The sequence below is a fragment of the Mytilus trossulus genome, chromosome 5 (assembly GCF_036588685.1).
Source record: "Mytilus trossulus isolate FHL-02 chromosome 5, PNRI_Mtr1.1.1.hap1, whole genome shotgun sequence".
NCBI lineage: Eukaryota > Metazoa > Mollusca > Bivalvia > Mytilida > Mytilidae > Mytilus > Mytilus trossulus.
Genome location: NC_086377.1, coordinates 694,522 through 707,937, shown reverse-complemented (window position 1 = coordinate 707,937; position 13,416 = coordinate 694,522).

Genomic DNA, 13,416 nt, shown 5'->3' with positions numbered 1-13,416 from the left:
TTGGTTGGTGGTCTGTTATCAGATGACCACACTATTTAGTATGTTGATTAGTTGGTGGTTTGTTATCAGATGTCCACACTATTTGGTATGTTGATTAGTTGGTGATCTGTTATCAGATGTCCACACTATTTGGTAGGTTGATTGGTTGGTGGTCTGTTATCAGATGTCCACACTATTTGGTATGTTGATTGGTTGGTGATCTGTTATCAGATGTCCACACTATTTGGTATGTTTATTGGCTGGTGGTCTGTTATCAGATGTCCACACTATTTGGTATGTTGATTGGTTGGTGGTCTGTTATCAGATGTCCACACTATTTGGTATGTTGATTGGTTGGTGGTCTGTTATCACATGTCCACACTATTTGGTATGTTGATTGGTTGGTGGTCTGTTATCAGATGTCCACACTATTTGGTATGTTGATTGGTTGGTTGTTTGTTATCAGATGTCCACACTATTTGGTATGTTGATTGGTTGGTGATCTGTTATCAGATGTCCACACTATTTGGTATGTTTATTGGCTGGTGGTCTGTTATCCTATGTCCACACTATTTGGTATGTTGATTGGTTGATGGTCTGTTATCCTATGTCCACACTATTTGGTATGTTGATTGGTTGGTGGTCTGTTATCAGATGTCCACACTATTTGTTATGTTGATTGGTTGGTGGTCTGTTATCAGATGTCCACACTATTTGGTATGTTGATTGGTTGGTGGTCTGTTATCAGATGTCCACACTATTTGGTATGTTGATTGGTTGGTGGTCTGTTATCAAATGTCCACACTATTTGGTATGTTGATTGGTTGGTGGTCTGTCATCAGATGTCCACACTATTTGGTATGTTGATTGGTTGGTGGTCTGTTATCAGATGTCCACACTATTTGGTATGTTGATTGGTTGGTTGTCTGTTATCAGATGTCCACACTATTTGGTATGTTGATTGGTTGGTGGTCTGTTATCAGATGTCCACACAATTTGGTAGGTTGATAAGGTGGTGGTCTGTTATCAGATGTCCACACTATTTGGTATGTTGATTGGTTGGTGATCTGTTATCAAATGTCCTCACTATTTGGTATGTTGATTGGTTGGTGGTCTGTTATCAGATGTCTACACTATTTGGTATGTTGATTGGTTGGTGGTCTGTTATCAGATGTTTCAACTATTTGGTATGTTGATTGGTTGGTAGTCTGTTATCAGATGTCCTCACTATTTAGTATGTTGATTGGTTGCTGGTCTGTTATCAGATGTCCACACTATTTGGTATGTTGATTGGTTGGTGGTCTGTTATCAGATGTCCACACTATTTAGTATGTTGATTGGTTGGTGGTCTGTTATCAACTGTTCACACTATTTGGTATGTTGATTGGTTGGTGGTCTGTTATCAGATGTCCACACTATTTGGTATGTTGATTGGTTGGTGGTCTGTTATCAGATGTCCACACTATTTAGTATGTTGATTGGTTGGTGGTCTGTTATCAGATCTCCATTCTATTTGGTATGTTGATTGGTTGGTGGTCTGTTATCAGATGTCCACACTATTTGGTATGTTGATTGGTTGGTGGTCTGTTATCAGATGTCCACATAATTTGGTATGTGGATCGTTTGGTGGTCTATTATGTGATGATGTCCACACTATTTGATATGTTGATTGGTTGGTGGTCTGTTATCAGATGTCCACACTATTTGATATGTTGATTGGTTGGTGGTCTGTTATCAGATGTCCACATTATTTGGTATGTTGTTGGTGGTCTGTTATCTGATGATGTCCACACTATTTGATATGTTGATTTGTTGATGGTCTGTTATCTGATGATGTCCACACCATTTGGTATGTTGATTGGTTGGTGGTCTGTTATCAGATGTCCACATTATTTGGTATGTTGTTGGTGGTCTGTTATCAGAGGTCCACACTATATGATATGTTAATTGGTTGGTAGTCTGTTATCAGATGTCCACACTATTTGATATTTTGATAGATTGGTGGTGTGTTATCAGATGTCCGCACTATTTGGTATACTGATAGGTTGGTGGTTTGTTATCAGATGTCCACACTATTCGGTATGTTGATTGGTTGGTGGTCTGTTATCAGATGTCCACACTATATGATATGTTAATTGGTTGGTGGTCTGTTATCAGATGTCCACACTTTTTGGTATGTTGATTGGTTGGTGGTCTGTTATCAGATGACCACACTATATGGTTTGTTGATTGGTTGATGGTTTGTTATCAGATGTCCACACTATTTGGTATGTTGATTGGTTGGTGGTCTGGTATCAGATGTCCTCACTATTTGGTATGTTGCTTGGTTGGTGGTCTGTTATCAGATGTCCACACTATTTGGTATGTTGATTGGTTGGCGGTCTTTTATCAGATGTCCACACTATTTAGTATGTTGATTGGTTGGTGGTCTGTTATCAGATGACCACACTATATGGTTTGTTGATTGGTTGGTGGTTTGTTATCAGATGTTCACACTATTTGGTATACTGATAGGTTGGTGGTCTGTTATCAGATGTCCACACTATATGGTATGTTGATTGGTTGGTGGTCTGTTATCAGATGTCCACACTATTTAGTATGTTGATTGGTTGGTGGTTTGTTATCAGATGTCCACACTATTTGATATTTTGATAGATTGGTGGTGTGTTATCAGATGTCCACATTATTTGATATGTTGATTGGTTGATGGTTTGTTATCAGATGTCCACACTATTTGGTATGTTGATTGGTTGGTGGTCTGTTATCAGATGTCCACACTATTTAGTATGTTGATTGGTTGGTGGTCTGTTATCAGATGTCAACACTGTTTGGTATGTTAATTGGTTGGTGGTCTGTAATCAGATGTCCACCCTATTTGGTATGTTGATTGGTTGGTGATCTGTTATCAGATGTCCATACTATTTGGTATGTTGATAGATTTGTGGTCTGTTATCAGACGTCCTCACTATTTGGTATGTTGATTGGTTGGTGGTCTGTAATCAGATGTCCACCCTATTTGGTATGTTGATTGGTTGGTGGTCTGTAATCAGATGTCCACCCTATTTGGTATGTTGATTGGTTGGTGGTCTGTAATCAGATGTCCACCCTATTTGGTATGTTGATTGGTTGGTGATCTGTTATCAGATGTCCATACTATTTGGTATGTTGATAGATTTGTGGTCTGTTATCAGACGTCCTCACTATTTGGTATGTTGATTGGTTGGTGATCTGTTATCAGATGTCAACACTGTTTGGTATGTTAATTGGTTGGTGGTCTGTTATCAGATGTCCACACTATATGGTATATTGATTGGTTCGTGGTTTGTTATCAGAGGTTCACACTATTTGGTATATTGATTGGTTCGTGGTTTGTTATCAGAGGTTCACACTATTTGGTATGTTGATTGGTTGGTGGTTTGTTATCAGAGGTTCACACTATTTGATATGTTGATTGGTTGGTGGTCTGTTATCAGATGTCCACACTATTTGATATGTTGATTGGTTGGTGGTCTGTTATCAGATGTCCACACTATTTAGTATGTTGATTGGTTGGTGGTCTGTTATCAGATGTCAACACTGTTTGGTATGTTAATTGGTTGGTGGTCTGTTATCTGAGGTCCACACTATTTTGTATGATGATTGGTTGGTGGTCTGTTATCAGATGTCCACACTATATGGTATGTTGATAGGTTGGTGGTCTCTTATTAGATGTCCACATTATTTGGTATGTTGATTGGTTGGTGGTTTGTTATCAGATGTCCACACTATTTGGTATGTTGATTGGTTGGTGGTCTGTTATCAGATGTCCACACTATTTGGTATGTTGATTGGTTGGTGGTCTGTTATCAGATGACCACACTATATGGTATGTTGATAGGTTGGTGGTCTCTTATTAGATGTCCACATAATTTGGTATGTGGATCGTTTGGTGGTCTATTATGTGATGATGTCCACACTATTTGATATGTTGATTGGTTGGTGGTCTGTTATCAGATGTCCACACTATTTGATATGTTGATTGGTTGGTGGTCTGTTATCAGATGTCCACATTATTTGGTATGTTGTTGGTGGTCTGTAATCTGATGATGTCCACACTATTTGATATGTTGATTTGTTGATGGTCTGTTATCTGATGATGTCCACACCATTTGGTATGTTGATTGGTTGGTGGTCTGTTATCAGATGTCCACATTATTTGGTATGTTGTTGGTGGTCTGTTATCAGAGGTCCACACTATATGATATGTTAATTGGTTGGTAGTCTGTTATCAGATGTCCACACTATTTGATATTTTGATAGATTGGTGGTGTGTTATCAGATGTCCGCACTATTTCGTATACTGATAGGTTGGTGGTTTGTTATCAGATGTCCACACTATTCGGTATGTTGATTGGTTGGTGGTCTGTTATCAGATGTCCACACTATATGATATGTTAATTGGTTGGTGGTCTGTTATCAGATGTCCACACTTTTTGGTATGTTGATTGGTTGGTGGTCTGTTATCAGATGACCACACTATATGGTTTGTTGATTGGTTGATGGTTTGTTATCAGATGTCCACACTATTTGGTATGTTGATTGGTTGGTGGTCTGGTATCAGATGTCCTCACTATTTGGTATGTTGCTTGGTTGGTGGTCTATTATCAGAAGTCCACACTATTTGGTATGTTGATTGGTTGGCGGTCTTTTATCAGATGTCCACACTATTTAGTATGTTGATTGGTTGGTGGTCTGTTATCAGATGACCACACTATATGGTATGTTGATTGGTTGGTGGTTTGTTATCAGATGTTCACACTATTTGGTATACTGATAGGTTGGTGGTCTGTTTTCAGATGACCACACTGTTTGGTATGTTGATTGGTTGATGGTTTGTTATCAGATGACCACACTATATGGTTTGTTGATTGGTTGGTGGTTTGTTATCAGATGTTCACACTATTTGGTATACTGATAGGTTGGTGGTCTGTTATCAGATGACCACACTGTTTGGTATGTTGATTGGTTGATGGTTTGTTATCAGATGACCACACTATATGGTTTGTTGATTGGTTGGTGGTTTGTTATCAGAGGTTCACACTATTTGGTATACTGATAGGTTGGTGGTCTGTTTTCAGATGACCACACTGTTTGGTATGTTGATTGGTTGGCGGTCTTTTATCAGATGTCCACACTATTTAGTATGTTGATAGGTTGATGGTTTGTTATCAGATGACCACACTATATGGTTTGTTGATTGGTTGGTGGTCTGGTATCAGATGTCCTCACTATTTGGTATGTTGATTGGTTGGTGGTCTGTTATCAGATGTTCACACTATTTGGTATACTGATAGGTTGGCGGTCTTTTATCAGATGTCCACACTATTTAGTATGTTGATTGGTTGGTGGTCTGTTATCACATGTCCACACTATTTGGTATGTTGATTGGTTGGTGGTCTGTTATCACATGTCCACACTATTTGGTATGTTGATTGGTTGGTGGTCTGTTATCAGATGACCACACTATATGGTTTGTTGATTGGTTGGTGGTCTGTTATCAGATGTCCACACTATTTGGTATGTTGATTGGTTGGTGGTCTGTTATCAGATGACCACACTATTTGGTATGTTGATTGGTTGGTGGTCTGTTATCAGATGTCCACACTATTTGGTATGTTGATTGGTTGGTGGTCTGTTATCAGATGTCCACACTATATGGTTTGTTGATTGGTTGGTGGTCTGTTATCAGATGTCCACACTATTTGGTATGTTGATTGGTTGGTGGTCTGTTATCAGATGACCACACTATTTGGTATGTTGATTGGTTGGTGGTCTGTTATCAGATGACCACACTATATGGTTTGTTGATTGGTTGGTGGTCTGTTATCAGATGACCACACTATTTGGTATGTTGATTGGTTGGTGGTTTGTTATCAGATGTCCACACTATATGGTATGTTGATTGGTTGGTGGTCTGTTATCAGATGTCCACACTATATGGTATGTTGATTGGTTGGTGGTCTGTTATCAGATGACCACACTATTTGGTATGTTGATTGGTTGGTGGTTTGTTATCAGATGTCCACACTATATGGTATGTTGATTGGTTGGTGGTCTGTTATCAGATGTCCACACTATATGGTATGTTGATTGGTTGGTGGTCTGTTATCAGATGTCCACACTATATGGTATGTTGATTGGTGGGTGGTCTGTTATCAGATGACCACACTATTTGGTATGTTGATTGGTTGGTGGTCTTTTATCAGATGTCCACACTATATGGTTTGTTGATTGGTTGGTGGTCTGTTATCAGATGTCCACACTATTTAGTATGTTGATTGGTTGGTGGTCTGTTATCAGATGTCCACACTATTTGGTATGTTGATTGGTTGGTGGTCTGTTATCAGATGTCCACACTATTTGGTATGTTAATTGGTTGGTGGTCTGTTATCAGATGTCCACACTATATGGTTTGTTGATTGGTTGGTGGTTTGTTATCAGATGACCACACTATTTGGTATGTTGATTGGTTGGTGGTCTGTTATCAGATGACCACACTATTTGGTATGTTGATTGGTTGGTGGTCTGTTATCTGAGGTCCACACTATTTAGTATGTTGATTGGTTGGTGGTCTGTTATCAGATGTCCACACTATTTAGTATGTTGATTGGTTGGTGGTCTGGTATCAGATGTCCACCCTATTTGGTATGTTGATTGGTTGGTGGTCTGTTATCAGATGTCCACACTATTTGGTATGTTGATTGGTTGGTGGTTTGTTATCAGATGTCCTCACTATATGGTATGTTGATTGGTTGGTGGTTTGTTATCAGATGACCACACTATTTGGTATGTTGATTGGTTGGTGGTCTGTTATCAGATGTCCACACTATTTGGTATGTTGACTGGTTGGTGGTCTGTTATCAGATGTCCACACTATTTGGTATGTTGATTGGTTGGTGGTCTGTTATCAGATGTCCTCACTATTTGGTATGTTGATTGGTTGGTGGTCTGTTATCAGATGTCCTCACTATTTGGTATGTTGATTGGTTGGTGGTCTGTTATCAGATGTCCACACTATTTGGTATGTTGATTGGTTGGTGGTCTGTTATCAGATGTCCTCACTATATGGTTTGTTGATTGGTTGGTGGTCTGTTATCAGATGTCCACACTATTTGGTATGTTGATTGGTTGGTGGTCTGTTATCAAATGTCCACACTATTTAGTATGTTGATTGGTTGGTGGTCTGTTATCAGATGTCAACACTGTTTGGTATGTTAATTGGTTGGTGGTCTGTTATCAGATGTCCACACTATATGGTATATTGATTGGTTCGTGGTTTGTTATCAGAGGTTCACACTATTTGGTATATTGATTGGTTCGTGGTTTGTTATCAGAGGTTCACACTATTTGGTATGTTGATTGGTTGGTGGTTTGTTATCAGAGGTTCACACTATTTGATATGTTGATTGGTTGGTGGTCTGTTATCAGATGTCCACACTATTTGATATGTTGATTGGTTGGTGGTCTGTTATCAGATGACCACACTATATGGTATGTTGATAGGTTGGTGGTCTCTTATTAGATGTCCACATAATTTGGTATGTGGATCGTTTGGTGGTCTATTATGTGATGATGTCCACACTATTTGATATGTTGATTGGTTGGTGGTCTGTTATCAGATGTCCACACTATTTGATATGTTGATTGGTTGGTGGTCTGTTATCAGATGTCCACATTATTTGGTATGTTGTTGGTGGTCTGTAATCTGATGATGTCCACACTATTTGATATGTTGATTTGTTGATGGTCTGTTATCTGATGATGTCCACACCATTTGGTATGTTGATTGGTTGGTGGTCTGTTATCAGATGTCCACATTATTTGGTATGTTGTTGGTGGTCTGTTATCAGAGGTCCACACTATATGATATGTTAATTGGTTGGTAGTCTGTTATCAGATGTCCACACTATTTGATATTTTGATAGATTGGTGGTGTGTTATCAGATGTCCGCACTATTTCGTATACTTATAGGTTGGTGGTTTGTTATCAGATGTCCACACTATTCGGTATGTTGATTGGTTGGTGGTCTGTTATCAGATGTCCACACTATATGATATGTTAATTGGTTGGTGGTCTGTTATCAGATGACCACACTATATGGTTTGTTGATTGGTTGATGGTTTGTTATCAGATGTCCACACTATTTGGTATGTTGATTGGTTGGTGGTCTGGTATCAGATGTCCTCACTATTTGGTATGTTGCTTGGTTGGTGGTCTATTATCAGAAGTCCACACTATTTGGTATGTTGATTGGTTGGCGGTCTTTTATCAGATGTCCACACTATTTAGTATGTTGATTGGTTGGTGGTCTGTTATCAGATGACCACACTATATGGTATGTTGATTGGTTGGTGGTTTGTTATCAGATGTTCACACTATTTGGTATACTGATAGGTTGGTGGTCTGTTTTCAGATGACCACACTGTTTGGTATGTTGATTGGTTGATGGTTTGTTATCAGATGACCACACTATATGGTTTGTTGATTGGTTGGTGGTTTGTTATCAGATGTTCACACTATTTGGTATACTGATAGGTTGGTGGTCTGTTTTCAGATGACCACACTGTTTGGTATGTTGATTGGTTGATGGTTTGTTATCAGATGACCACACTATATGGTTTGTTGATTGGTTGGTGGTTTGTTATCAGAGGTTCACACTATTTGGTATACTGATAGGTTGGTGGTCTGTTTTCAGATGACCACACTGTTTGGTATGTTGATTGGTTGGCGGTCTTTTATCAGATGTCCACACTATTTAGTATGTTGATAGGTTGATGGTTTGTTATCAGATGACCACACTATATGGTTTGTTGATTGGTTGGTGGTCTGGTATCAGATGTCCTCACTATTTGGTATGTTGATTGGTTGGTGGTCTGTTATCAGATGTTCACACTATTTGGTATACTGATAGGTTGGCGGTCTTTTATCAGATGTCCACACTATTTAGTATGTTGATTGGTTGGTGGTCTGTTATCACATGTCCACACTATTTGGTATGTTGATTGGTTGGTGGTCTGTTATCACATGTCCACACTATTTGGTATGTTGATTGGTTGGTGGTCTGTTATCAGATGTCCACACTATATGGTTTGTTGATTGGTTGGTGGTCTGTTATCAGATGACCACACTATTTGGTATGTTGATTGGTTGGTGGTTTGTTATCAGATGTCCTCACTATTTGGTATGTTGATTGGTTGGTGGTCTGTTATCAGATGACCACACTATATGGTTTGTTGATTGGTTGGTGGTCTGTTATCAGATGTCCACACTATTTGGTATGTTGATTGGTTGGTGGTCTGTTATCAGATGACCACACTATTTGGTATGTTGATTGGTTGGTGGTCTGTTATCAGATGTCCACACTATTTGGTATGTTGATTGGTTGGTGGTCTGTTATCAGATGTCCACACTATATGGTTTGTTGATTGGTTGGTGGTCTGTTATCAGATGTCCACACTATTTGGTATGTTGATTGGTTGGTGGTCTGTTATCAGATGACCACACTATTTGGTATGTTGATTGGTTGGTGGTCTGTTATCAGATGACCACACTATATGGTTTGTTGATTGGTTGGTGGTCTGTTATCAGATGACCACACTATTTGGTATGTTGATTGGTTGGTGGTTTGTTATCAGATGACCACACTATATGGTTTGTTGATTGGTTGGTGGTCTGTTATCAGATGACCACACTATTTGGTATGTTGATTGGTTGGTGGTTTGTTATCAGATGTCCACACTATATGGTATGTTGATTGGTTGGTGGTCTGTTATCAGATGTCCACACTATATGGTATGTTGATTGGTTGGTGGTCTGTTATCAGATGTCCACACTATATGGTATGTTGATTGGTGGGTGGTCTGTTATCAGATGACCACACTATTTGGTATGTTGATTGGTTGGTGGTCTTTTATCAGATGTCCACACTATATGGTTTGTTGATTGGTTGGTGGTCTGTTATCAGATGTCCACACTATTTGGTATGTTGATTGGTTGGTGGTCTGTTATCAGATGTCCACACTATTTGGTATGTTAATTGGTTGGTGGTCTGTTATCAGATGTCCACACTATATGGTTTGTTGATTGGTTGGTGGTTTGTTATCAGATGACCACACTATTTGGTATGTTGATTGGTTGGTGGTCTGTTATCAGATGACCACACTATTTGGTATGTTGATTGGTTGGTGGTCTGTTATCTGAGGTCCACACTATTTAGTATGTTGATTGGTTGGTGGTCTGTTATCAGATGTCCACACTATTTAGTATGTTGATTGGTTGGTGGTCTGGTATCAGATGTCCACCCTATTTGGTATGTTGATTGGTTGGTGGTCTGTTATCAGATGTCCACACTATTTGGTATGTTGATTGGTTGGTGGTTTGTTATCAGATGTCCTCACTATATGGTATGTTGATTGGTTGGTGGTTTGTTATCAGATGACCACACTATTTGGTATGTTGATTGGTTGGTGGTCTGTTATCAGATGTCCACACTATTTGGTATGTTGACTGGTTGGTGGTCTGTTATCAGATGTCCACACTATTTGGTATGTTGATTGGTTGGTGGTCTGTTATCAGATGTCCTCACTATTTGGTATGTTGATTGGTTGGTGGTCTGTTATCAGATGTCCTCACTATTTGGTATGTTGATTGGTTGGTGGTCTGTTATCAGATGTCCACACTATTTGGTATGTTGATTGGTTGGTGGTCTGTTATCAGATGTCCTCACTATATGGTTTGTTGATTGGTTGGTGGTCTGTTATCAGATGTCCACACTATTTGGTATGTTGATTGGTTGGTGGTCTGTTATCAAATGTCCACACTATTTAGTATGTTGATTGGTTGGTGGTCTGTTATCAGATGTCAACACTGTTTGGTATGTTAATTGGTTGGTGGTCTGTTATCAGATGTCCACACTATATGGTATATTGATTGGTTCGTGGTTTGTTATCAGAGGTTCACACTATTTGGTATATTTATTGGTTCGTGGTTTGTTATCAGAGGTTCACACTATTTGGTATGTTGATTGGTTGGTGGTTTGTTATCAGAGGTTCACACTATTTGATATGTTGATTGGTTGGTGGTCTGTTATCAGATGTCCACACTATTTGATATGTTGATTGGTTGGTGGTCTGTTATCAGATGTCCACACTATTTAGTATGTTGATTGGTTGGTGGTCTGTTATCAGATGTCAACACTGTTTGGTATGTTAATTGGTTGGTGGTCTGTTATCTGAGGTCCACACTATTTTGTATGATGATTGGTTGGTGGTCTGTTATCAGATGTCCACACTATATGGTATGTTGATAGGTTGGTGGTCTCTTATTAGATGTCCACATTATTTGGTATGTTGATTGGTTGGTGGTTTGTTATCAGATGTCCACACTATTTGGTATGTTGATTGGTTGGTGGTCTGTTATCAGATGTCCACACTATTTGGTATGTTGATTGGTTGGTGGTCTGTTATCAGATGACCACACTATATGGTATGTTGATAGGTTGGTGGTCTCTTATTAGATGTCCACATTATTTGGTATGTTGATTGGTGGGTGGTCTGTTATCAGATGTCCACACTATTTTGTATGTTGATTGGTTGGTGGTCTGTTATCAGATGTCCACATTATTTGGTATGTTGATTGGTGGGTGGTCTGTTATCAGATGTCCACACTATTTGGTATGTTGATTGGTTGGTGGTTTGTTATCAGATGTCCACACTATTTGGTATGATGATTGGTTGGTGGTCTGTTATCAGATGACCACATTATTTGGTATGTTGATTGGTTGGTAGTCTGTTATCAGATGTCCACACTATTTGGTATGTTGATTGGTTGGTGGTCTGTTATCAGAGGTCCACACTCTTTAGTATGTTGATTGGTTGGTGGATTGTTATCAGATGTCTTCACTATTTGGTATGTTGATTGGTTGGTGGTCTATTATCAGCGGTTCACACTATTTGGTATGATGATTGTTTAGTGGTCTGTTATCAGATGTCCACACTATTTGGTAGATTGATAAGGTAATGGTCTGTTATCAGAGGTCCACACTATTCGGTATGTTGATAGGTTGGTGGTCTGTTATCAGAGGTCCACACTATATGGTATGTTGATTGGTTGTTGGTCTGTTATCAAGAGGTCCACACTATTTGGTATGTCGATTGGTCGGTGGTCTGTTATCAGATCTCCACACTATTTGGTATGTTGATACTAAGTAGGTAAGTGGTCTGTTATCAGAGGTCCACACTATTTGGTATGATGATTGGTTGGTGGTCTGTTATCTGATTTCCACATTATTTGGAATGTCGATTGGTTGGTGGTCTGTTATCAGATGTCCACACTATTTAGTATGTTGATTGGTTGGTGGTCTGTTATCAGATGTCACACTATTTGGTATGTTGATTGGTTGGTGATCTGTTATCAGATGACCACACTATTGTGTATGTTGATAGGTTGGTGGTCTGTTATCAGATGTCCACACTATTTGGTATGTTGATTGGTTGTTGGTCTGTTATCAGATGACCACACTATTTGGTTTGTTGATAGGTTAGTGGTCTGTTGTCAGAGGTCAACACTATTTGGTATGTTGATTGGTTGGTGGTCTGTTATCAGATGTCCACACTATTTGGTATGTTGATAGGTTGGTGGTCTGTTATCAGATGTCCACATTATATACGGAATCAATGAAGCATGACTGAAGCGTCCCCTCCCCTTTAGGTCAGTCATCCTTTCCCCCTAATTGAAAAGTTCTAGGTTCTTGGCTTTGGATATGCGAATGTTTATCGGTAGCGGGGATACACTAGATTTAAGCTCTCTGGTCTCCCCTTTAAATCTCAACTAATAGACGAAATATAGAACATGGATGAACAAAATGAATAAAAACCAATGCAGGAAAAGCGCTTAACTTTATAATAACGCTACATAAAAGACAACGCCAATGTTATTTTTTTTTGTCACAAAAGGGTCGTCAATACTGCACATAATGCGTAAAATTATTCATTGATGATGCCATAGTCTTGAAAGGTCCCTTATATGGTGTATAAACTGGACTCTAAATAGTTATCAAATAGGTACCCGAATTATAATTTAGGTACGCCAGACTCGCGTTTCGTCTACATAAGATCACTGAGTGACGCTCATATAAAAATAGTTATAAAGCAAAATAAGTACAAAGTTGAAGTTGAAGTTTACCAAATACGGCTAAAGTTACCTATGTCTGGTATAGAAAATCTTTAATTTTTCGAAAAACTCATTTTTTTGTAAACAGGAAATTAATAAAAATGACTACACTATTGTGATTCATGTCAACACCGAAATGATGACTACTGGGCCGATGATGCCCTCAGTGACGATTAAACGTCCGCCATGCAGCAGTGGCATCGACTCATGGAAACTATGGATATAAA